Here is a 26,196-nt window from a genome sequence, read left to right as displayed (position 1 = left end):
CTGGGATTATAGGCGTGCACCACCACACGCAGCTAATTTTTTATTTTTAGTAGAGACAGGGTTTCACCATATTGGCCAGGCTGGTCTCGTGATCCACCCGCCTCAGCCTCCCAAAGTGCTGGGATTACAGGCATGAGCCACCATACCTGGCCTCCTTTTCTTTCTTAACGATTGTGACAGCTAGCTCAGCTAGGGTTGACTAGGTGGCTGGTGGGCAAGGAAGCCCAAGCCACATTTATTCCTCTTTATTAGGTTTGCTAACTCCTTATCTAAACTCTGCATAAACCCAGAATTTAGTGAGGTGTCACTTACTTTCCCCAGGGGTATTCCTGAAAACTGTTTGAATGTCTTTTCAAACCTGATATAAAAGTCAGGCACGATTTTGTTTGGGTGTATTTTACATTGTTTCACCTTTGCCCAATCTATAACCTTGGGGAGTATCTGTGGTAGTTTCACAGAGGCGATTGCAAAGCTCGCTGCATTTCTGTCTTCCAGCAGCATCTGTTTTGTCAAAATCTTCTAAAGGCTGTTGCCAATCTGCTACTCTAAACCATTCTTCAGCTTTGTTCTGGGGACCAGTAACTCAATCAGCTGATACAGGTCAGAGAACCCTGGATCATAAGTCTTAAGTGTTAATTGGAATTCCTTAGCAAACCCAAATGGATCTTCAGTCCGATCGGAGAATCCAGGTACCAAGGCCTTTAACTCTGATTTCGTCCAGGTGATGTACATTATGCTAGGATCCCCTCTGCCTATAGGTTTTCCCCTAAAAGGAGCAACTACTATATTATTTTCTCCAGCTATTTCTGGTCCCCCTGTGGCTTGAGGCAAGGGAGTAGGGGAGGGAGAAGGAAAAATGAAATTGTCTGGACAAGGAAGTTCCGAGAGAGCGGAGAGTCAGGAGGAGCAGAAGGGGAGACAGTTTCTGGAGCCTTCCTGATTTCAGAAGTGGCGAGACAGTTTCAAAAATTTTTTTTTGTTAACTTCCTGAAGGGAGGCAAGCTTATCATTTCCTCTTTTTGATGATTCTAGGTGCCAGCTAAGTATGATTCCCATTCATTTACTTTGATGTGGGAGCCAATGTTTCTAATCTAGCACACAAGAAAACCAATTTAGGGATATCAAAAGTTCCCCATTTTGGAAACCTTAGACCTAGGTCATCTTTAGTAAGATCTTCCCATTTACATAAATACTTGCAAGTCAAGGCACCATAATTATTAAACATAAACCCAGCTGGGGTGCCTGCTGGGGACCGCTCTCCTTGCCTTTCCTCTCTTTTGGTGGGTTTATTTGCCATCTCTCTCTCTTTTTTTTTTTTTTTTTTTTTTTTAAGAGCAACTGACCTGTGGCCTAAGGCTTTTGTGTGGTGGATGATATGTGCTGCTTGTGGGCAGCACTTTACAGTGTTTCAACACTGAGTCGTTTCTACCCTCTTACGTGTCTCAGTTTCTCTCTTCAGAGATCTGTCACCTCTGAGAGGGCTCCAAACACTGGCTGACCAGCCCTTACATGCGTTTCCTGGACAAGCCTTCTTAAATTAATATTTGTTGGGGAGTTTCCTATAGGGCTGCTGCATGTCACAGACAGTCAACCCCCCAGACACTCCCACGAGGTCCCCGGTCACCCAGGGGTACCTTTTGACTGGGAGGAGCAAAATGTCCTTTCTCTTCGAAGCTGAGGAACTCACTCTCTCATTTACTTACGAGAAGTGTCAGTTCAGTTCCTCAGCAAAGTGCGCACAGACAAGCCAATTGAGATTAATTTTGAGAGAAAAGGCAATGAAGAAAGACTGTTTTGAATACACCTCTGAAACCAAAATTAAGATTTTAACCAACTTCCTAGGAGAAAAAAGAGAGAGAGAAAAAAAAACAAAACAACAAAAAAACAGCTCAGAATAAATCAAGGAGCATCAACAAAAATGGGAGGTCCAGGACTCAGGAGGACTTACCAGTTTCACCAGAGGAGAAGCTAGAACTCGGCGAGGCTTCAGTGGGCCCCTGCTAGTACCTTCGCTCCGGTTTCAGGCAACTCCTTCAGGGCCCTGAGTCTTCTCTGTGGCCCCACATGTTTGTGCACCAGATTATTGTCAACAAAAAGAGTCAAACACTGTAAAATATTTGAAGAGATTTATTCTGAGCCAAATATGAGTGACCATGGCCCATGACATAGCCCTCAGGAGCTCCTGAGAATATGTGCCCAAAGTGATTAGGGCACAGCTTGGTTTTATACATTTTAGGGAGGCATGAGACATCAATCAAATGCATTTAAGAAATACTTTGGTTTGGTTCAGAAAGGCGGGGCAACTCAAAGGCAGGGGGCGGGGAGAAGGGCAGGGGGCTCAGGGAGGTACTTCCAGGCTGTAGGTAAATTTAAACATTTTCTGTTTGATAATTGGTTGAGTTTATCTAAGGACCTAAGATCCATAGAAAGGAAATGTTCAGGTTAAGATAAAAGATTGTGGAGACCAAGGTTCCTTTGAAGTCTTATAGTAGCTGTCCTTAGAGACAATAGATGAAAAATGTTTCCTATTCAGATCTTTAAAAGGTACTAGACTTTAGCTAATCTCTTCAGGATTGGGAGGGCCTGGAAGAAAAAGATCTAGCTGTGTTAATAGAGATTCTTTACAGATGCAGGTTTTTTCCCCCACAAAGGATGGCTTTGCAGGGACATTTTCAAGATACGGCAGAGAAACATGTTTTGGGGTTAAATATTTTGATTTTTTTGCCTGTCTCATACGTTATGCCAGAGTCAGATTGGAAAGTAAGTCATGACATATAGGGTTAAATAAAACCCATCTGATAAGAATTTATGGTTTGTAGGACATGACTCCCCAGATCTCTTAGATAGGAATTTGGGCAAGATTTAAAAAAAAATGAGAGCTTAGTCCTCATTGGCTTTTCTTGGCTTTTATTCATAACACCTCTGACACCAAAAGTATAGGTTTTTTCTCCCCTGCATGCCAACCAATTCTCTAATTTTCTGAATACCAACTGGGTGTTCTACAATTAAATTCTGATACTACCCAGAGTTAGTGGAGACCCCACAGGTCTTAACCCCATTTTGGATGCCAGTCAAAAGTATTGAGTTCCTGCCAGGCATGGTGGCTCACACCTGTAATCCTAGCACTTTGGAAGGCCAAGATGGGAGGATCACTTCAGCCCAAAAGTCAAGACCAGCCTGGGTAACATAGCAAGACCCCATCTCTACAAAAAACTTAAAAAATTAGCTGGGCATAGTGGCAGGCACCTGTAGTTCTAGCTATTCAGGAGGCTGAGACAGGAGAATCACTTGAGCTCAGAAGGTCTAGGCTGCAGTGATCCCTGATTGCACCACTGCACTCCACCCTGGGTGACAGAACAAGACCCTGCCTCTCTCTCTCTATAAATATATATGGTCCCCAGGTTACCCACACTTGTATCTAGCTACAAATTGGGCATTCTCATGATCCCTACCCCCAGTTCAGTAATATGCTAGAATAGCTCATGAAGTAAAGTTCTTTACTTACCAAGGTATGGAGGAGGAACTCAAAACTTCCATGCCCTCTCCAGGTACACCACCCTTCCAGCACCTCAGTGTGCTCACCACCTTGGTAGCTCTCTAAACCCTGTTGTTTAGGATTTTTATGGAGTCTCTCTTATGTAGGCACCATTGATTAAATCATTGGCCATTGGTGATTGACTTAATCTCCATCTCCTCTCCTCTCCCTGAAGGTCAGCCTATAGGACTGAAATTTCTAACCCTCAAATCATGCTTTGGCCTTTCTGACTACCAGCCCCATCTTGAAGCTATCTAGGGGCCTCCAGCCACCATCCCATTAGCGTACGAAAGATACTCTTATCATGAGATTCCAAGGATTTTAGGAGCCATAAAACAAAGACCATATATATTTCCTATTGTGTCATAGCTTCCCATCACCTGGAGTATGAAGTCCTAATGCCTAATGATATCTCACGTTTACTATAAATCACCTGAACTCCTCTTCCATGAGACTAGACTTTAAAAATTTATATAAACACCCTCTGTACTATTTTTGTACTTTTGATATTCCCTCTGCTTCAAAATATTCCTATATTTCTTATGAAAATCCTAGTACAGATGCCATTTCCTTCATGAAACTTGTAATTCCTCCAGTCAGACTTAATACGCACTCAAATACTTAAACTAAACCTTTTCTCTTTCTTTTGTATCACTTGGACTGTCTGAACTAGAACTTTTCTATTATATCTTTGACCTTTTACTTCAAATTGTAGTTCATTGTGTATTGCTGGGTCTCAGAAAACAATACCCCAAAATGAAAGCTTCAAAAGCAGAAGTTTTTCTGACCTCCTGCCCCCCTGCTCTCCTCTCAGTCCCGTTCTACCCTAAGCTGACCATGGCATCTAGAATCCCTCTTCCCCAAGGCGGGTCATAGAAACCAGAACTCCTTGTCCCCAAAGCCAGCCGTAAAACCTAAAAGTATTACTCTAACATTCCCTCTGCCTTTCTATGTAAAAACTGGCCATAAAGAAATGATCTGACCTCCCTTATTTGACTGTAGGCCATAAGACCCTGGTTCCACAGAGAGTCCTATCCCACACCCAGAAGGAAGGAATGCATACTCAGAGAGGCTGAGAAGAATTTAGACAGACAGGCCTTGCTGAGTTTCTCCACTCAATTAGTTTTAGATTCTTTGGTGTTAGACCCTTTTTGTCCAATCATATTTCTATACCTCTTCCATACTTTGTTGAACCTACGCACAAAAATGGAAAATTTCCCCTGTATCTTTGGCTCTCCATTGTAAAGGCTTCTGTGAATACAGGTTAAATAGATTTGTCTGCCTTTTCTTCTATTAATCTGCCCCATGTCAGTGGTTTTTTTCAGTGAACTTTTAGAGGGCTCTTGGCCCCTTCAGTATATACATCTCTTCCATGCTATCATGAGTTTGTTTGTTTTGGGTGTACACCATATATAGAACTTAGCATGTAGTCATCTTTGCTTTCAACTTTTAGTTAAATTTTATAATTCACTGGGCAGACCAGTTGAGCAATTTCAAAAATTTTTGAAAAATTTGCTTCTTTATACATGTTTCCTGAAATCAGCAACATAAACAGAAATGGAACCTTGTATCATCTATAGTAAATTATTCTCAATAATTAGAATTGTAATGTGTGCCATCAGTATTTCTTTTTTTCCCAAGACAGGGTCTGGCTCTCTCACCCAGGCTGGAGTGCAGTGGCATGATCTCGGCTTACTGCGACCTCTGCCTCCCAGGTTTAAGCGATTCTGTCACCTCAGCCTCCCAAGTAGCTGGGACTGCACACACATGCCACCACACTCAGCTACTATTTGTATTTTTTGTATAGGCAGGGTCTCACTTTGTTGCCCAGGCTGGTCTTGTACTCCTAAGTTCAAGGGATCCACTCGCTTCAGCTTCCCAAAGTGCTAAGATTACAGGCATGAGCCACTGCCCAGCCCATCAGAATTCTTTTTGATGAAGCTTGTTATAGGATAATAATATGGGTTAGCAATATTCACTGTATCCATTAGGCTGGGCACAGTGACTTACGCTTGTAATTCCAACACTTTGGGAGACCAGAGCAGAGGATCACTTGAGGCCAGGAGCTCACAGTGAGCCTGGGCAACATAGTGAGACCCCATCTCTACAACAAATTTAGAAGAAAACAACAGGCCAGACGTGGTGGCTCTTGCCTGTAATCCCAGCACCTTGGGAGGCCGAGATGGGTGGATCACCTGAGGTCAGGAGTTCAAGACCAGCCTGACCAACATGGTAAAACCCCATCTCTACTAAAAATGCAAAAATTAGCTGGACGTGGTGGTGGGCACCTGTAATCCCAGCTACTCAGGAAGCTGAGGCAGGAGAATCGCTTGAACCCGGGAGGCAGAGGCTGCAGTGAGTTGAGATCACGCCACTATACTCTCGCCTGGGCAACAGAGTGAGACTCCGTCTCAAAAAAAGCAACAACAGCAAACACATCCCTTACTTTGTTCCATTCTTATGTTCTTCCCACAAGCCAGTCAGTCATCATTTAGAAGTGCCTGCTATGTGCCAGGCACAATGCTAGGTGCTAGAGATAAAACTGTAAACAAAACAGAATCTGTCTTCTAGGTTCAAGAAACAGCCATGTAAAGAAAGCAAATTTATGACTGGGCTCAGTGGCTCATGCCTGTAATCCCAGCACTTTGAGAGGCCGAGGTGAGCGGATCACCTGAGGTCAAGAGTTTGAGACCAGCCTGGCCAACATGGAGAAACCCCATCTCTACTAAAAATACAAAATTAGCCAGGCATAATGGTGCATGCCTGTAATCCCAGCTACTTGGGAGGTTGAGTCAGGAGAATTGCTTGAACCTGGGAGGTGGAGGTTGCGGTGAGCTGAGATCGCACCATTGCACTCCAGCCTGGGCAACAAGAGCAAAACTCTGTCTCAAAAAAAAAAAGAAAGGAAAAAAAAGCAAATTTATATAACATAATAGTAGATTGAATTGTAAAAAAATTCTAAGAAAACAGAAAAATCTCTTATTATGATTGTCAGAATCTGGGCTTAATTGCTTGCTATGAGTTTTAATTTCTATTGAAATCCTTGCTTGTCTGTCACCTTCCTTGCCTATACTAATTTTGGGGGTTTGTGTTTTGGGTTTCAGATTATTTAGCTATATATAATTATTAAAAGTAAATAGCATTTATTAAACTTAAATATGATTTATTAAAATATGTTATTAATGCTACATAATATGTAAGTTCTTTTTTTTTTTTTTTTTTTTTTGAGACTGAGTCTGGCTCTGTCGCCCAGGCTGGAGTGCAGTGGCCGGATCTCAGCTCACTGCAAGCTCCGCCTCCCGGGTTTACGCCATTCTCCTGCCTCAGCCTCCCGAGTAGCTGGGACCACAGGCGCCCGCCACTTCGCCCGGCTAGTTTTTTTTTTTGTATTTTTTAGTAGAGATGGGGTTTCACCGTGTTAGCCAGGATGGTCTCGATCTCCTGACCTCGTGATCCGCCCGTCTCGGCCTCCCAAAGTGCTGGGATTACAGGCTTGAGCCACTGCGCCCGGCCTGTAAGTTCTTAGAAAATCATAAGAACATCAGATCTCTGAAACTTCAATTTTTATGAGTGAGAGGGAAGGGGAGGGATTGCCACTTTTAAATGACCAGATTGGGCCGGGTGCAGTGGCTCACGCCCGTAATCCCAGCACTTTAGGAGGCCGAGGCAGGTAGATCACCTGAAGTCAGAAGTTCAAGACAAGCCTGGCCAACATGGCAAAACCCCATCTCTACTAAAAATACAAAAATTAGCTGGGCGTGGTGGCAGGCTCTTGTAATCCCAGCTACTCGGGAAGTTGAGGCAGGAGAATCGCTTGAACCTGGGAGGTAGAGGTTGCAATGAGTCGAGATTGTGCCACTGCATTCCAGCCTGGGCGACAAGAGTGAAACTCTGTCTCAAAATAAAATAATAAATGACCAGATCTCTCAGTAACTCATTTACTGCTGCAAAGACAGCATCAACCCTCCAGCATTGGGGATTACAATTCAACATGAGATTTGGGCAGGGACACATGTCCAAACTATGTCAGGGATTATATTTAAAATACCTTTGAAATACGTTAGAGAATGAACTTTTTTTTTTTTCTTTTGAGACAGGGTCTGGCTCTTTCACCCAGGCTGGAGTGCAGTGGTGTGAACACAGCTTACGTCCAGCCTCAAAATCCTGTACTCAAGCAATGCTGTTAACCTCAGACTTCCAATGTGCTGATATTACAGGCGTGAGCCATCGTGCCTGGCAGAAAATGAACAATTTTCACTTGGGTGAAACTAATTCTTTATATATGGCACTTTGCTTGGACCAAGGGGCACATATACATCATTTTTAGTCAAATAGTCAATTTGTTTCTATCAGTACCATTTAATCCTATATATGTATTTGCTAATCTTAAATGGCCATCACTTCTAACATTCTTGGCTTTTAACATTCTCTGTGTTCTACTCAGGGTAGCTCTATTTTCCGCTTTTTCTGAGCTATAGCAAAAGATATGTATCTTTGTCTGTCCTACCCTTTCAGCTGACCTACAGGAAGCTACTTTCCCTATACCCTTGCTGTGTGAATGGTAGAGCATGCCAGCTTTTCAACCCTACTACTGGCCTCAGCTAATTAGATCAGAGGAGACCCTGAATGGGGGGTGACCTGTCCACACTCTAAACAAGTATTTCATGGTTTGGTGTGATGAGTTTCACTCAGACAGAGAGAATAGTTTTTGAGACATAGAGTCAACTCACGATTTTCAACTTATAGACTTAGGGAAGCTGCCAGGTGGTGATGAGCACCAAAACAGAGGTCACATAGAATTTGAGTTAAGGTATTAATTATTGGCCATCTGTATACTGCAGAAGTTTTCTGGAAGGGAGAAAAGAAAAGAATTGGTAAGTAGAAGCAAGACTATGTGGAAAGTGCACATTCGTGTGTGTGAGAGACTGTAAATCAAGAAACAAAGGAAGGGTGGAGAAAAATATTAATCTACATGCTTGCAAGAGTAGCAACAGTTCCTGGTGGGTCCCTAGGCCCTGTGAGACCCAGACTTGCCTCCTCACTATTCTGCAGGTCTACCATGCTCATTCATTGCCAGCTCTACATCTGCTTACGCTGGTCTTCCTGCTTGCTTCTGATCTTTCTCACCACTTCAAGCCATATTGAATATTACCACCAGGTTAGTGTTCCTTAAAATCCTTAAAATTTTAAGGATCATGTTATTTACCTAGGCAAAATTCATTAATGGTTCCCTCATTGTCTTATAGGAAAGTTTAAGTGATTTAGCAGTGTATATATTGCTTTTTCAACTCTGTCCTCTAGGATTTTTCTGTAAAAGAACAAAGTTCATTGAATTTGGTATTTTAGTGTTGCAGGTAAAGGTGAGGGTCAGTGGCTCTATTCTCCTGGCCATTTGTCTCTAGGAATTTTTACTGAGAGTATCAACTGGACTGTTAGCCCCGGAATCATTTGTTGCAGAAGAAAACAAAAGTGGCTCTGAGGTTGAAACATGAGCTGCTGGAGGCATGTCTCTACGTGGTGAATATGGATGGCAATGCATTCTGGGGCTGTTGTACCTGGTTGAAGACTTTTATGAGGCCAGTCTTTTCCATCCAGCTTCTTGCCAACTTTCAGGCAGGTTGAAGAGAGCTCTGCCTGATGATGAACCTGACAAAATGCCAAACTGTCCAGTAGTCTTTTCTTTGGGTTTTAAATTCTAAATGTTTTTATTGATTAGAAAGAAATAGCCTCTTTGAGATCATTTAATTTTTGCTTTGAAAGCCTTGACTACCACATTGCCAACAGCATTTACTTATAATGTGGTTGGTTAAACTGGCATTCATTTGGGAATTTTTTAGAATTCTAAGTTTTATGTGTCAACATTCAACTTTATCTTCTATTTTTGAAAAAATGGAAAGAACAGTAACACATAACCCTCGACAAGATATGAAATATAGTGATCCCTTCCTCATAATGGCTCTCCATTATCTACAGACTTTCCTTTAAAGGTTATAAAAAACTCTAGAATTCAATGTCTTTCACATTTTTTCCCACCTATGCCCTATTCCTTCTCAAAAGGAATCCTATCTTTCAGCAAAATGAGTCTGTTTATCCCCCTAGCATGCCAGCCATATTTCTTACCTCAGTATTTTTGCATATTATGTTTGCCCAGCCTGAACTGTCTCCCGTCTCTAGCTTGCAAAGCCCTGCTTAATATTTACTTCCCCATATCAGAATGATAAAGTATACATTGGCATCACATATATTGGCATCACAATGCCTAAAAGTATTTTAGGCAAAATACTTTTTAAATACATAACTCATCCTTTCATAGCCAGAGAATTCTGCACTATAATTTTTGTAGGAGAGGAGAAAATTTTTCTCTGCCCTGTAGTTTCAGTGTCTGGGGTCCTGCCAATTAAACGGACAGAAGACAGATTAACAGGAGAAACGGTTTATTACATGTGCATGTGGAGGACTTCATAGAAAAAAAATAAAGACCTAAAGTGGTTAGGCCTGAGATCTTATATACCATTTTTAACAAAAAGTGGTAAATTGTGGAGATGTACAAGACAAAAAAGGGGTTTGATCTTTCTAGGGAAGGTAAATATAGGGGTTGTTTTAGGGAGGTTTGTTAGGCAGATTTCTCTCTTGCCATCTATGAGCTAATAATAATAAGACTCTAGAATCATCTCAGGTGATAAAGAGTCATTTTGCCCTTCCTGTATAAAAGGTAGGGACATTTCCACAAAGGAGATTTATGTTCTGCTTTTAGCAAAGCATTTCTCCTGTTTATCAATTTCCTTCAATTCAAAAAAATCATTCTGCGAAGGTGGCATATTTTGGAGTGGTATGCTCTTATATCCTTCCATTTGTAGTAGACCTAGATAACTGTAAACATTGTGCAAATAAAATAAAATTGGGCGTGTGTTACAAAATGTAGTTTCCGTAATCTTTTGAAATAACAAAGATCTGGCAACACTGGGCCCACTTTTCTATAAATAACAGGCTAGAGCTGAGAAGTTATTATCCTTCTAGATGATACTGTACTCAGCACTTCAATCCCACCACTCCTCACTCTCCCCATATTGCCCCAGCCAGCTTTAACTGTCTACTTGGCCTGTCTGTCCCACAGGCAATTGAATTTAAGATAGAGATACCCAAAAGGGCAGTATTCCAAGAAGAACAGAGATTATCAAGGTGCTTGATAATGACTTAATAGCTAAGAGAAGTGACTTCATACTTATTTCCTATCTCTTAATTGAAAGTAATTAGCATACCAAGAAATGAAAAACCTTTCAGAAAGTAATTTTCTGATCTGGCTCGGTGAGGTTGAGGGTAATCACCAAAAAGCACTCTGTAAGCCCTGATATCATTTTTTGGGATCCATTTCCTCCAAAGCTCTTGGGGACAATAGAATGGAAGCTAAGGTTTTAAAACAGCTAATATATAGGAGCAGGAACTCATTTTGGTCTTAAATGTAGCTACGCCCATCTCTTCTCATTTGAGTCTTCTTATAAACATTTTGATTAGTCAGTTATAGTTAGCATTTGTCCAATGCTTTAAATATTTTCAGGTGCTTTTATTCTATTGCCTTCTTAAAACTTTCTAAAAACCCTATGAAGTGGGATAGAATAAATGAAGAAAGTCAGGCTCCAAGAGTTTTAAGTTAATTATGTAAATTCCCATGAGTATTAGGTGATAGAATTGGAAGTAGATCCTATAACTTCAGTCTTCTGATTTCTGGTCTTGTGCTTTGTAATTTTATACTGTCTAGGTCTTCATGATCTCCCTATAAATGATGTCATCCTGTTTTTGTATGTTATCAAAGGACAGAGGTAACTCCACTAACCCTAACAACTAGATAAGAATGTGAGAATTGAATTTTGGAACTGGGTCAGCCTCTATCTGTAATTTATTCCATTGTCTTTATTTCCTTGAATAAACTGCCTGGGAGGTGGCTAATAGTTTTCTCATGACGTGAAAAGTATTAATCTACATGATCTTGATCTTTTTTTTTTGGTAGAGATGATGAGGTCTTGCTATCACATGCCTAGGCTGGTCTTAAACTCCCGACCTCAAGTGATCCTCCTGCCTCCCAAGGTGTTGGGATTATAGGTGTGAGCCACCACATCTAGCCCTACATAATCTATTGAAATTGCCCTTTTCTGGCGGGGGTGGGAGACAGGGTCTCTGTTGCCCAGACTGAGTGCAGTGGCACAATCACAGCTCACTGCAGCCTTGACCTCCTGGGGTCAGTCTCCCACCTCAGCCTCTTGCGTATCTAGGACTACAGGGGTATACCAACATGCCTGGCTCATTTTTTATTTTTTTATAGGGATGGGGTCTCACTATATAGCCCAGTCTGGTCATCTACTCCTAGGCTCAAGCGGTCTTCCTGCCTCAGCCTCCAAAGTGTTGGGATTACAGGCATGAGCCACCACACCTGGCTGAAGGGCAGACACTATTATTTAAAGCTGAATCCCCATTGTCTACGACTATGCCTGGCAGGTATAAGACACTTAGTTTTTTATGCCTAATTCACTGACTTACAGTTTTGTGATTCTTACATTGACAACTGACTGCCCCAAGTCAAATGCTGGCTGCTTTTCTGACATCCCCTTTCTCCTTGAGGTCTGACAGAAGTGAAGAGTGATCAGCCCTGTGAGGCAATGTGGACATTGACCCTGAGCCACGTGAAGTTGAGACAATTATGTTTATGTGATTAAAGTCTCCGTGTTAGATGGCAAATATGTTTATCTTTGTATACCTTTCTCTCAATTCTGCTTGTACTTTAACCTTTTGTAGTATAGGGAGGAAAAATAATTTTCTCCTCCACCATTCACGAGTTCTTATCTGGGATACCCTTCAAAAAATACAGATTAACAAGAGAAAAACAAATGGAAATTTAATAACATATACCTCTTGTATATATGATAAATAACCCAGAGAGATGAGTAAATCTTTAGGGTAGATCTCAAAGGGGTAAACATCAGGCTTAAATACGGTCATTCTCTGAAACAAAAAAAGAGTGGGGAAAGGCGCAGCTAAGATGGCCACAAAAAGCACCATAAAACAAAGGTAAGGTTTATTAATGCAGATTTAAGTCTGTATTCTCTATTGATTGAGTCTCTAGTGATTTAGTCATCTTTCTTTTCCTGGTGCAGAGAGGGAGATACCTTTACGAATGGAGATTTCCTCTATAGATGTGCATTTCACTTACAAATTTCTCAAAATAATCCTTATGCTAATGAGGCACATTTTGGGGTGGCATATCCTAAGCCTTGTAAAGATGGAAAAAGTATAATACCTTTTCTCACCCATCATAAGGGTCACAGCTGACACTCCAACAAGGACAGGTTAACAAGAGAAAAGCATAATAAATTTATTTCATCAAAGCTTTATGTGACAGGGGAGGCTTCAGAATGAAGATCCCAAGACATAGGGAAAACTGTTTTTATGCTTAGGTATGATAAAGAATGGACAGTTGCGTAGAAATGTACATAGGGTATATTCTAATGGTAATAGACTGAGGGGGGAAACTCAGCAAGGCCTTTCTGTTCAGATTCTTATTGGCCTGTCTGTGTAGCATTCTTTCCTCCCAGATATGGGGCAGGACCCTCTGGAATAAGGGTTTAGAAGGGAGAGAGTGACCTTTTTAGGTTTTATGGCTTGCTTTGAGGGAGAGGGGTTCTAGTTTCTGTGACCCACACTGGGGAAGAATTCTGGTTTCTATGACTTGAAACGGGAAAGAGGGGAGGGAGACAGGAGGGCAGGAGAAAGTCAGAGGCTTGGCTTCTGAGGCTACTTCTGGGGCCATCCAGTCTCTTTTAGTTAAAAGTACTCAGCATGCCAAAGTGCCATGCTTTGGGGGGGAGGTGTTGAGCCCCAATCGTCCCATTAGTAGTCATCAATACTTTCAAGTTCCTTTAGTTCAGAGCTTTCAAAGAGGTGCCATTTTTCAAGGTCTGTGTGTACCATGAAGTGAGAGAGGTTGGGAAGCACTGCTTTATTAAATTGTATTCATAGTCAGATTCAGGACTTCAGTAAGAAGCCTTCTACAAGTTCTTTGGTAATGTAGGTGAGGAAGATACACTGATGTGTTTGAACCAGTACATCAGCAAGTCTACTATTTTCAGGAAAAGCAAGTGCAGAAATCCAATTTTAAAAGGTTAAGAAGGGCTTACTGTTTAGTCCTGAGACTTTGCCAGTTTCTTCATGGTTGAACCTGGCCTTTTCTGATTCCAAATATTGAGTGCAGTGGGTGGTCATGTTGAATAAAGACCTCTCTTAAGACGGGAAAAGAGGGCAAACAGTGTGCCTGGTCCTTACAGGGAGAAAAAGACTCTTGGAAGAGCACAAAGCTCTCAGGATGTTAAGTAACACTGTAAAAACATGCAGGAAGGGATTTATGTTTTGGGGCTTGTCATAGCCTGAAGCAGTTGGTGCTGTTCCCTAATGTGAGAACTTTTTTGTTTCTCCAGAACAATGTCAGGCCCCAGGAGTCTTTCACATGACTGTTTGTCACTATTAAGAGCCAAGTACCTGTTTTGAAGAAAACAGAGCTGGTAGTTAAAATGTTTAGCAGAACAGCATTTACATGCAAAGACTCTTTTCTAACCCTAATCTTCAAAATGCTCTAAATATACTGAACTTTTAAGCATTATATTAAGATCTCGTGAGTGATACAGTGGAGTGAACTGAGAAGAGATTTTTCTCCTTGAATTAACAATGTCTACAAAAGAATATATGGGCTGGGCACCCCATGCCTATAGTCCCCCTACTTTGGGAGGCAGAGGTGGGAGGGTCACATAAGGCCTGGAATTCAAGACTAGCCTGGGCAACATAGCAAGACTCTATCACTACAAAAAAATAAAAAATAAAAAAATTAGCTGGATGTCGTGGTGAGTGCCTGTAGTACTAGCTACTCAAGAGACTGAGGCAAGAGGATTACTTGAGCTCAGGAGATCAAGATTATGATGAGCTATGATTGTGCCACTGCACTCCAGCCTGGGCAGCAGAGCAAGACACTGTCTCAAAAAAAAAAAAAAAAGTATATATGATTTTCTGGAAATTTCCGATAGAGCCATTATGGTTTTAATTTTTATTTTATTTTTATTTTTGAGACAGAGTCTCTGTCACCCAGGCTCACTGCAGCCTTCGCCTCCTGGGTTCAAGCGATTCCCCTGCCCTAGCCTCCTGAGTATCTGGGATCACAGACACCCACTACCACACCCAGCTAATTTTTGTATTTTTAGTAGAGATGGGGTTTTCACCATGTTGGCCAGGCTGGTCTCAAACTCCTGACCTCAGGTGATCCACCTGCCTTGGCCTCCCAAAGTGCTGGGATTACAGGCATAAGCCACTGCGCCCGCCTGGCCTGAGCCATTATAATCTAAGAAATAGATGCTAACATCCTTCAGGGTATAGTGTGTTCATTGTCATCACATTGATTTAGCCTGCAGTTGTTTAATAAGTATTTCTCAGGGGCAGACTCAGACTTAGGGCCTTTGCTCTATAAGTGGCAGAATTATTGGAAGTTTCATTTTATATTTGTGTTACAGTATTTTTACTCTTCATTGACGAAGAGAAATATAAAGGCTTTGCTTTAGAATTTTCTTTTCTCTTTTCAGATGGCAAATGTAAACCCTCATTACAGCCCATTTATGAGGATATAATTTTCCATTAGCTTTGCTGGAGGCCTGTCCTCTCAGTTTGAAGTGAAGGATTCAGGGATTTTTCTGGTTTGTTTCGTGTTATATTTTTATCCCTAGGTAGCATTTTACTTTCATTTGAAGTCCTGATTGACAGAAGGAAAAACAGAAAAATGATAGAATACTTGAGTAATAACATAGAAAACCCCAAATTATATTTGATCCCAAATCTCGAGGTGGGTTTATACTTCTGTACTTTGAAGAATTGATGCAGCTGCTGTAATTCTTGTTTTGTTGTGTTCTAATCTCTTACATAGAGGATTGACTGAACATAAGCAGAATAATTTTATTGGTATTTTCTCAGAGGTGGAGAGGATGAGATTATTATACTAAAACAATAGATTGGAAATGTTCTGCATACCACCTCCCTGGCTGTTATCAAGAGGGCAGGGGAATTATGGAAATGAACTGTGAGTGGTGTCTTAACTGTGGACTTCCTGGTTTTTCAGTGTTATTTTTGAATATTAAAATTATCTCCCAGTTTGATTATAAGAAAATTGCTTGATTTGAATACTCTCCCCTTCTTTCTTAGGATTGCCAGTGATGGGTAGACAGGAAAGACAGAGTTTGCACCTGAGCTCTGGACCCTGCTTTTAGTCAGTGCTCATTAGCAGTCCCCTAAGCAGGCTCACGTTCTCAGCTGCTCCAGACTGGAGTCTTGTTTGTGTTTGGTGCCCTGTCATACTCTCCACTCTGCTGCACTGGCCAGTGTCATGCCCAGAGCTTGGAGGAAAGGAACACACTTGACTCTGGTGCTTCTGGTATTCTTCCACTAGCCAATGCATGTGTTGTACAGGCAGGAGCAGGGTATCAGGAGGTAGCCATTAGGAACATCCAGGAAGCAGGATACTGCTGCAGATTTCAGGCTGGCGGTGAGGTTCCTTGGTCAGACTAGATTGCCAGGGGTGCAGTGCATTAGTGTCAGAGTAAAGCACTTATTTTTCCCTTTGGGAAAGTAAACAGAGATAGTGCTTAATTGGCCAATATTTTTTAATATTGTTGAGTATGAGATACTATGGTAAAAAATCAGAGGTGTAAGACACAGTTTTACCACCAAAAAAACTGTGAAGTTGCTTTAAATGCATTATCATTAAATTCTCACAACAACCTTATTTGTTAAATCAGTTAAAACCACTCTTTTGCAGATTAGGAAACTAAAACCTAGCCAACCACACAGCTAGAAAGTGGTGGAGTCTTTATTTAGATTTCCGTTTAGGTCTGTACGATGTCAAAGCCTATGTTCACTAATCACTGGGAAGAGGAACTAGTCAATAGATTAGGCACACACACACATAGTGTGCAATATTTCTCACGTTTATAAGATCATTAAATTTTCCACTAATTCAGAGGAGGGAGAGTCCTGTTTGACTGGAGTATCAGGAAAATCTTCATTAAGAAAATGGAACTTAATCTAGGCCTTGAAAGATAAAGAAGTAGTGAGGACATTCAATGTGGGAATAATAGTGTGAGTAAAAGATAAGAGTTATGACATCTAAATCCAGTGTGTGATTATAGATTTGATTCTGGGAAAAAGTCTATTTAGGGTATTATTGGGGCATTTGATAAAATTTGAATATAGACTGGATTAGATAGTATTTGTCAATATTATATAACTGTGGCTATGTAAGTTAGAACATATATACTAAGCTAATTAGAGATAAAGGGGCATGACATCATGTACTTGCAAGTGGTTGTGTGTGAGAGAACGACTGATAAAGCAAATATAGTAAAATATAAACAATTGAACAATTGGTGAATCTGGGTAGAATATAGGAGAGTCATAATTTTGGTGGGGTTTTTTTTTGGGGGGGGTTTGTTGTTGTTGTTGTTGTTGTTTTGAGATAGGGTCTTGCTATCACCCAGACAGGAGTGCGTGATCTTGGCTCACTGCAACCTCTGCCTCCTGGGTTCAATTGATTCTCTCACCTCAGCCTCCCAAGTAGCTGCAGGCGTGAGGCACCATGCCTAGCTAATTTTTGTGTTTTTTTGTAGAGATGGGGTTTGCCGTGTTGCCCAGACTGGTTTTGAACTCCTGGGCTCAAGCAGTCCATCTGCCTTGGCCTTCCACAGTGCTGGGATTACAGGCATAGCCACTGTACCCGGCCCTGTTTTATTTTTTATGTGCTTGAAATTATATAACAACAGTATTTCAGATGTGTTACACTTTATAAGTGTGGCTAAAATTCTTCAGAAACCAGCAAAACCCAACTAAGGCATCTCAGCTAGGACTATATTCTGTTCTTGCTTCCTCCATTGGTAAAGAAGTTGCCAAACCAAGTTGGTGAGATAAACAGAGACTATAATTTTACAGAGAAACTATGTTAAGTTGTAGTTAAGATGTTTTTCTTGGCTGGGTGCGGTGACACATGCCTGTAATCCCAGCACTTTGGGAGGCTGAGGCAGGCGGATCACCTGAGGTCAGGAGTTCAAGACCAGCCTGGCCAACATGGCGAAACCCCATCTCTACTAAAAATACAAAAATTAGCCGAGCATGGAGGCATGCGCCTGTAATCCCAGCTACTCGAGAGGCTGAGGCAGGAGAATTGCTTAAACCCAGGAGGCGGAGGTTGCGGTGAGCCGAGATCATACCACTGCACTCCAGCCTGGGCAACAAGAGCGAAAACTTTGTCTCAAAAAAAAAAAAAAAAAAAAAAAAAGAACGACAAAAATGAACCTTGCCTCCAGTTCTGCTGCTGATGGTAATAAGTAGCTATATACTGGATCCTCCCTGCCTTCCTCTTTGCCCCCACACACACCCACAGAAAGAAGGAATAAGAGACCACCTTGCCTCATAATAGGAACTGAGTCTCTTTATAACATGCTTCTCTGCCTGGGTCTCATGCGCGTATTAACTCAGCCGGGCTGCTGCCATCACACTGCTACATTCATGCTAGAAATCTACCAAAATGGATGTACTCGTTGCCTGTCCATAAAGTGGTTTTTATAGGCTACTTAAGGTTGACTGTGAGTGTTAGACTGGCAATACCCTGCTTTCCTTTGAGTCTTTCTTAAAGTTAACTGAATCTTAGAATAACATTTACATGTGTATACTTAATGACTATTAATGATGGCGTTTATGTTCTATATGGATGTGAGTCAGGATTGTGAAACAGTTAAGCGCTCAGGTCCTGAAGCCAGATAGATCTGGGTTTAAAACCAGCTCTGCTACTTACGACTTGTGTGGCTTTGAACAAATTACTCCTTATCTTTCCTCACTTTCCTCATCTGTAAAATGGGATAAAATTATTCTCACTAACTGAAATAACACATGTACAGCACTTCACATAATGCTTGACATTTTATATGTGTTGAATAAATGTTAACCATTGTTAGTTATCATCATCAGTATTTTATGTTATTTTGTGTGATTTCTGGCTCCCCCTGAATTTGCTAATGTCTTCCAATTTGTCAGACTTTACCAAAATCTCTCCTACTTCTGTCTTCCATGCTGATTTTTCTTTAGTCGCTTTTCATTTTTTAGGCATTTCGTTTTTCCCAAGGGTCCAGAAGTGATTCCTATACCCTGCCCCCTACTCCTGCCCCCAACTTTTCTATTCTCTCCACTGCTTTCAAAGAATGAGTGGTGTCCAAGTAAGAAAGTCTGTTTCTTCCCTAGTTGGGACCTGACTACCTACTCTGTCTTTTGTAAAGGATGGAACTTTTAAACCAAGTTTATAGAATTGTGTGCAATTTTAAGTAAATGAGGTCTTACTTTCTTTTCCTCCCTAACTTAGATTAGAAGTATATCAAAGCCCTTAAAGTCCATTGCATTTTCTGTTAAAACCTTTCTGCCAAATATGACTGAAAGAATGTGCTTTGGGTTAGATGGGCAAATTCTGTCATTTTTACAGTTAATCAAAGTGCCTTACCTTCTGGCTTGATCTCTTCCTGTTTAACAGTTCTGTTCTAAGGATCAAATGAGATCATGCATGTGAAAGGGCTTTCTAAACTGTGAGGCACATTGTTAATGTGAGGGATGATTATTGCATTTGAACAAAGGCCCCAGCAACCCAAGTGATGTCAGAATTCAACTTTAGATAATAAAGCAACCTCCTATCTTCCTGTCTGCCTACCACCACCTCCAGAAGTTTGCATGAAGCTATTTGAGCTAGAGAGATTGGTGACTAACTTCATGCAATGACTACAATCCTTTCTCCTAATCCCTCATTCCCATATTATTCTCTCTCAGGATGCTGTGCCAGATCCTAAGTTAGTCTTCAGGGCTAGACTTTGGGATATAGCATGGCAGTCAAGGCACTTAATAGGATCTCGTTGTAGGGATTAGGAGAGATTTCTTTTGTGCCATTTTCTAATCCCCATCCTCACAGGTTTTATCCTGGCAGTCCCCGTAAATTAAATTACATTTCAAAATCAAGTTCAGTGAGGGTGAGACCAGATATGGCTTCTGCCAAACTGGGCTGGCAGACCTGGGCAGTTAAGCAGATAGCTTTGGTCTATGTGTGTTTTTCTTATTTCTGGACTAAATACCAGAAATTATTATTTGTATCATATGGGCAGCAAATCAGGAAATAGGTGTGAGATCATCACCATCAACCACAAATACTTACCCAGATGCTTGATAAGCACAGGACCCTCTAAGCACTGGGGAATATTTTGTTGCATCCCCCCAAAATTCATATATTGAAATTCCAGCTCCCAGTACCTCAGAATGTAACTGTATTTGGAGATAAACACATAAAAAGGCAGTTAAGTTACAATGAGACTGTGGGGCAGGGGGAGAGGGGCTCAAATCCAAAATGACTTGTGTCCTTAAACACACACACACACAAGACACCAACTGTACCTGCACACAAAGAAAAGGCCATGAGAGAAAAAAGCTATCTACAAGCCAAGGAGAGGCCTCAGGAGAAACCACACCGGCTGACACCTTGATCTTGGACTTTTAGCCTCCAGATCTATGAGAAATAAAATTTCTGTTGCATGAGCCACCCAGCCTGTGATATTTTGCTGTGGCAATTCTAGCAAACTAATACAGAGAATAAGAGGCCACCTTGCCTCATATATAAACAGAGATATAAACAGATAGAAAGAGGTTTTGCAGTGGGAAACCCAATAAAATTAATGCTCACAACCCATACAACTCCACCCCAGCCAAAAAACAAAAAAAACAAAAACAAAATCCAAAACTTTTTTTCCCCAAATCAGCATTTTCTGAATTTGAAAGTCCTCTTATCCTTGGTCATTTCAACATTTGCCCTCCTTACATAGCTTTATTTGCTTTCTTTAGAGAAGGGTCAAGAGAAAGGCTACTTTCTGACTGTGCCTCTTTCCGCCTAATGGTGCTGTCATAAGTTAACTTCGAGAAACCACACTGAGAAAACCGGGAATAGATAGATGGCAGAACAAGTTGGTGATCCGTTTTGTTGGAGAAGAACTGCAATCCCAGAATTGGTTTGATTAGTACCACTTCTGCTTTCCTCCTCTGCCAAGGAGTTTCAAATTCGTCGCTGATGCTGTGTTCCTGTTTTCATATTAGATGTATTATGATGTTTCCCCGACTTAATCTGTAGATTATCATCCTTAGAAAGCAAGTACTGGCCGGGCGCGGTGGCTCAAGCCTGTAATCCCAGCACTTTGGGAGGCCGAGACGGGCGGATCACGAGGTCAGGAGATCGAGACCGTTCTGGCTAACACGGTGAAACCCCGTCTCTACTAAAAAATACAAAAAACTAGCCGGGCGAGGTGGTGGGTGCCTGTAGTCCCGGCTACTCGGGAGGCTGAGGCAGGAGAATGGCGTAAAAACCCGGGAGGCGGAGCTTGCAGTGAGCTGAGATCAGGCCACTGCACTCCACCCTGGGCGACACAGCGAGACTCCGTCTCAAAAAAAAAAAAAAAGAGGCCGGGCGCGGTGGCTCAAGCCTGTAATCCCAGCACTTTGGGAGGCCGAGACGGGCGGATCACGAGGTCAGGAGATCGAGAGACGATCCCGGCTAACACGGTGAAACCCCGTCTCTACTAAAAAATACAAAAAAAAATAGCTGGGCGAGGTGGTGGGCGCCTGTAGTCCCAGCTACTTGGGAGGCTGAGGCAGGAGAATGGCGTAAACCCGGGAGGCGGAGCTTGCAGTGAGCTGAGATCCGGCCACTGCACTCCAGCCTGGGTGACAGAGCAAGACTCCGTCTCAAAAAAAAAAAAAAAAAAAAAAAAAAAAAAAAAAAAAAAAGAAAGCAAGTACTATTGCATATTTTGTTCAGCCTATAGTGATGTGCATCTGTTCAGGCAGCTCTGGATGACATTGTTTATTTTTTTATTATTATTATTTTTTCTTTTTTTATTTCCTTTCGAGACAGTGTCTCACTCTGTTGCCCAAACTGGAGTACAGTGGCCCGATCACAGCTCACTACAGCCTTGACCTCTGGGCTCAAGCAGTCGTCCTGCCTCACTCAGCCTCCTGAAGAGCTGGGATTACAGGCGTGTGCCACCACACTGGCTAATTTTTGTATTTTTAGTAGAGACTGGGTTTCACCATGTAGCCCAGGCTGGTCTTGAACTCCCCAGACTGAAGTGATACACCTACCTTGGCCTCCCAAAGTGCTGGGATTGCAGACGTGAGCCGCTGCACGCAGCTGTGGATTTTTTTTTCTTCAATCCCTTGCTGTTTCTTTCATGTAAATATATTGTAGTTTGTTTATCAAAGTTGTTTGCAAATGAGTTGTTGCAAATAGAATGAACCTCATCAGGAATGATGAGGGGCCCTAATCTGAACTTCAAACTAAAATCAACAACACTCTCTTTTTAATGTGCTAAGAGTTTTGTCATTTTGGTTTCTTTGAGATTTAAGTGAAATTTATTTCTCGTTCAGTGTGATTTGCCTTTCAGCTCTTCAGTGGTTGTTCTTCAGGTATGCTGTCCATTGTCATATGGGAACTAGTTCTACTTAGCCAAAAATAAGATGAGTTCCTACACACAAACCAGAGCACCTAAAAATAATTTTTTAACCAAATGTCTTTCGGCCAAAGTTTTTCAAAATACAGAAAATTCTTTTTTCTTTTCTTTCTTTTTTTTAGAGATGGAGTCTTGCCCTGTCAGCCAGGCTGGAGTGTAGTGGCGCAGACACAGCTCAGTGCAGTCTTGACCTGTGCTCAAGCAGCCCTTCTGCCTCAGCCTCCCAAGTAGCTAGGACTATAGGCATGTGCCACCACATCTGGCTAATTTTTTTTTTTTTTTTTTTTTTTAAGAGACAGGGTTTTGTCATGTTGCCCAGGCTGGTTGTGAACTCCTGAGCTTGGGCAATCCACATACCTTGGCCTCCCAAAGTGCTGAGATTACAGGTATGAGCCACCATGCCCAGCAAAATACAGAAAATCTTAACAGGTAATCATTAAACACTCCCTAAAGGCCAGGCACAGTGGCTCACACCTGTAATTCCAGGACTTTGGGAGGCCGAGGCAGGCAGATCACTTGAGTTCAGGAGTTCAAAATCAGCCTGGCCAATGAGGTAAAACCCCATCTCTACTAAAAATACAAAAATTAACTGGGTGGGGTGGCATTTGCCTGTAATCCCAGCCACTTCGGAGTCTGAGGCAGGAGAATCACCTGAACCTGGGAGGCGGAGGTTGCAGTCAGCCAAGATCATGCCACTACATTCCAGCCTGGGCAACAGAGTGAGACTGTTTCTCAAAAAAACAAACAAACAAACAAACAAAAAAACCCTGCCTAGAATGAGAAGTTGTAAAATGAACTAGGACGTGATGTTTTGAAAACACATAGGACTGGGCGTGTTGGCTCATGCCTGTAATCCCAACACTTTGGGAGGCCAAGGTGGGTGGATCACTTGAGGTCAGGAGTTTGAGACCAGCCTGGACAACGTGGTGAAACCCTGTCTCTACTAAAAATACAAAAATTAGCCAGGTGTGGTGGTGTGCACCTGTAGTCCCAGCTACTTGGGAGGCTGAGGTAGGAGAATTGCTGGAACCAGGGAGATGGATGTTGTAGTGAGCCAAGATTGTGCCACTGCACTCCAGCCTGGGCAACAGGAGTGAGACTTCATCTCAAAAAAAAAAGAAAAAACATAGAAATTAGCCATTTGTTTATTTATTTATTTTGAGACGGGATCTCACTCTGTCACCCAGGTTGGAGTGCAGTGGCACAATCACAGCTTACTGCTGCCTCGATCTCCTGGGCTCAGGTGATCCTCCCACCTCAGCCTCCTGATTGGCTAGGACTTCAGGTACCCACCACCATGCCCAGCTAATTTTTTTGTATTTTTTGTAGAGATGGGGTTGCCATGTTGCCCAGGCTGGTCTCAAACTCCTGGGCTCAAGTGATCTGCCTGCATAGGCCTCCCAAAGTGCTAGGAAATATAGGTATGAGCCACCACACCTGGCCATATTTAATTTTTTACAGCCCTTTAATGCATGAGAAATTAGCCAGTTATTTAATTGTATTTAACTTTTAGTATTTGTATAACTTGGCTACATTTTGTTTTATTTTGTTGGATGTTTCTAAAATCCCTTTGTAAATGCTTAAGTCCTGGTGCTTATGTAAATCAATACGGAATCAGGTATTTCTAATTAGTTCCCATTCTACCCTGTTAAATGTATACCAATTGGGTTTGAAAGTAGCAAAACTCAGGAGTCAGATGTGAGTCAGGAGTTAGCTGGTGACAGGTTGAATCAAAGAGGTGGGAAATTCTGGGCTTCACATAATTGGGGAAAATCTCTAGGTTTCTTTTTTCTTTTTTGTTTTTCTAGTAGTGAAACAAATATTGGTGGTACCTTTACCTTTTTTTATCCACTGGCCTATAACAGGGAACAGAGTGTATGTCAGACTGCTTTGAAATCTCTAGGGGAAAAAGAATAGTGATTACTCTTGGTTTAGCTGTACATAATTCATCCAACCCAAGAACCACTCATTCTTGCAAGATCAAAACTATTTTCTCCCTTTCAGAAACAAGGCAGGGTGGCCTGGGCCAAAATACATGTTCCTTTTGACCACATATTGGCAGGACAGGAATATCTATCTAGCTTAATTATGGCTCTAGCTTTTTTCCTAACCAAGAAATCTCAAACCAAAAGAAGAACCTCTGGGTCCTATTCTTGGCACAGTCCCACTTTCTCTCTTCTTGGAAATTTAAACAACTTTGAATGGATAGTGTTTTTAGAGTCTTGCCTTGTTAGTGCACAGGCCCTGAGCCTGCAGATAAAAATGGAAGCACAGCAGCAGTAGGGTATATGTGTGTATGTGTAAATTCAGACTTTGGTTTTTATTGAGATTATCTTGCTAATGTCCCCTTTGTAAGGTTCCCTAAGTTTTTTTGATGCCTAGCAGCCTTGGTAACTGAGTGATTAGAAAGGCATGGAAGCCAGGTGTGTTGGCATGCATCTATAATCCCAGCTACTCAGGAGGCCAAGCCAGGAGGATTGCTTGACCCAAAGAATTCAAGACTAGCCTGGGCAACATACCAAGACCCCTTAAGAAAAAAAATATTTTTAAAAAAGAAAGGCATGGGCCGGGCACGATGGCTCACACCTGTAATCCCAGCACTTTGGGAGGCTGAGGCATGCAGATCACAAGGTCAGGAGTTCAAGACCAGCCTGGCCAATATGGAGAAACCCCTTCTCTACTAAAAAATACAGTAACTATCTGGGCATGGTGGCTCACACCTGTAGTACCAGCTACTTGGGAGGCTGAGGCAGGAGAATTGCTGGAACCCAGGAGACGGAGGGTGCAGTGAGCCAAGATTGTACCACTGCACTACAGCCTGGGCAAACAAAGTGAGACATGTCAAAAAAAAAAAAAAAAAAAAAAAAAAAGGAAAAAAAAAGAAAAGGAAAGGAAAGGGGAAAGGAAAGGAAGGGAAGAGAAGGAGAGAAAGAAAGAAGGCAGGCAGGCATGGAGCGTATGGATCAGAGAATCTGAGTAACTGAAACTATTTTACCTATGGATCTGTGTATGTATCTGATAGGAATTATAGAGTAAGGAGAGGGATTTGCCTTTGTTACTTTCCTGATTATTTTATATCTTGTGCTTTGCGGGGTTTGGTCCTACACCCCCTAGCCTCAGTCCCTCTTAATGCTTTAAGGCAGACTTCATGGTTCATTCTTCCTGGGATAAAATAAATCTCTTGATTTTTAAGTAATAGAAAGGTGTTAATGACCTCTCCTGAGAGTACTTATGTTTTAAAAACATAATCTAGGCTGACAAGGACTACTAACAGTAGTCCTAGTCATCGAAGGAAGGAAAATATTTGGGAATTAAAATATTCTTCTGCCTTAATTGCACCATAAGGTATGATTTTCCAAAGTAGTGTGAAGTCACGGTTAAAGTTCCTCCCAGCCGGGCACGGTGGCTCACACCTGTAATCCCAGCACTTTGGGAGGCTGAGGCAGGCGGATCACAAGGTCAGGAGTTTGAGACCAGCCTGGCCAACATGGTCAAACCCTGTCTTTACTAAAAATACAAAATTAGCCGGGCATGGTGGCACACACCTGTAGTCCCAGCTACTTGGGAGGCTGAGGCAGGAGAATTGCTTGTGCCTGGGAGGCGGAGGTTGCAGTGAGCCGAGATCATGCCACTGCACTCCAGCCTGAGCAATGGAGCGAGACTCCATCTCAATCAATCAATCAATCAATAAAGTTCCTCCCAATAGCTCCTATCTCCTTTTCCAGAAAATGTTTTGCAGAGCTGCTGTGATATGGTCAGATTAACCAGTTTAAGTTCACTTTGTTTTTCCATCTTGTGGAAATATCTAAAAGATGGACCAACAAAGGAGGGGGAAGACAAGCAGCAGAGGACCTGGCTAATTGCTGAATAATTAAGATCTGATGTTATTTTATTTTAAAAATGCCTTTTGTTTGTTTGTGTTTGAGACAGAGTCTCACTCTGTTGCCCAGGCTGGAGTATAGTGGCACCATCTCAGCTCACTGCAACCTCCGCCTCCTGGGTTCAAGTGATTCTCGTGCTTCATCCACATGAGTAGCTGGGATTACAGGTTTGTGCCACCAA

At 41.9% G+C, this 26,196-nt stretch overlaps 1 protein-coding gene across 4 annotated transcripts in view; it reads left to right on the top strand.

Annotated features, from left to right (window-relative positions):
• The window catches only part of COMMD1 (copper metabolism domain containing 1), a 239,766-nt gene that overhangs the window by 204,372 nt on the left and 9,198 nt on the right, over positions 1 to 26,196 (top strand). The window lies entirely within an intron of this gene.

The sequence above is a fragment of the Macaca mulatta genome, chromosome 13 (genome assembly GCF_049350105.2).
Source record: "Macaca mulatta isolate MMU2019108-1 chromosome 13, T2T-MMU8v2.0, whole genome shotgun sequence".
Classification (NCBI taxonomy): domain Eukaryota; kingdom Metazoa; phylum Chordata; class Mammalia; order Primates; family Cercopithecidae; genus Macaca; species Macaca mulatta.
The sequence above is the reverse complement of the archived record's forward strand: the minus strand, read 5'-3'. Positions and strand labels throughout refer to the sequence as shown.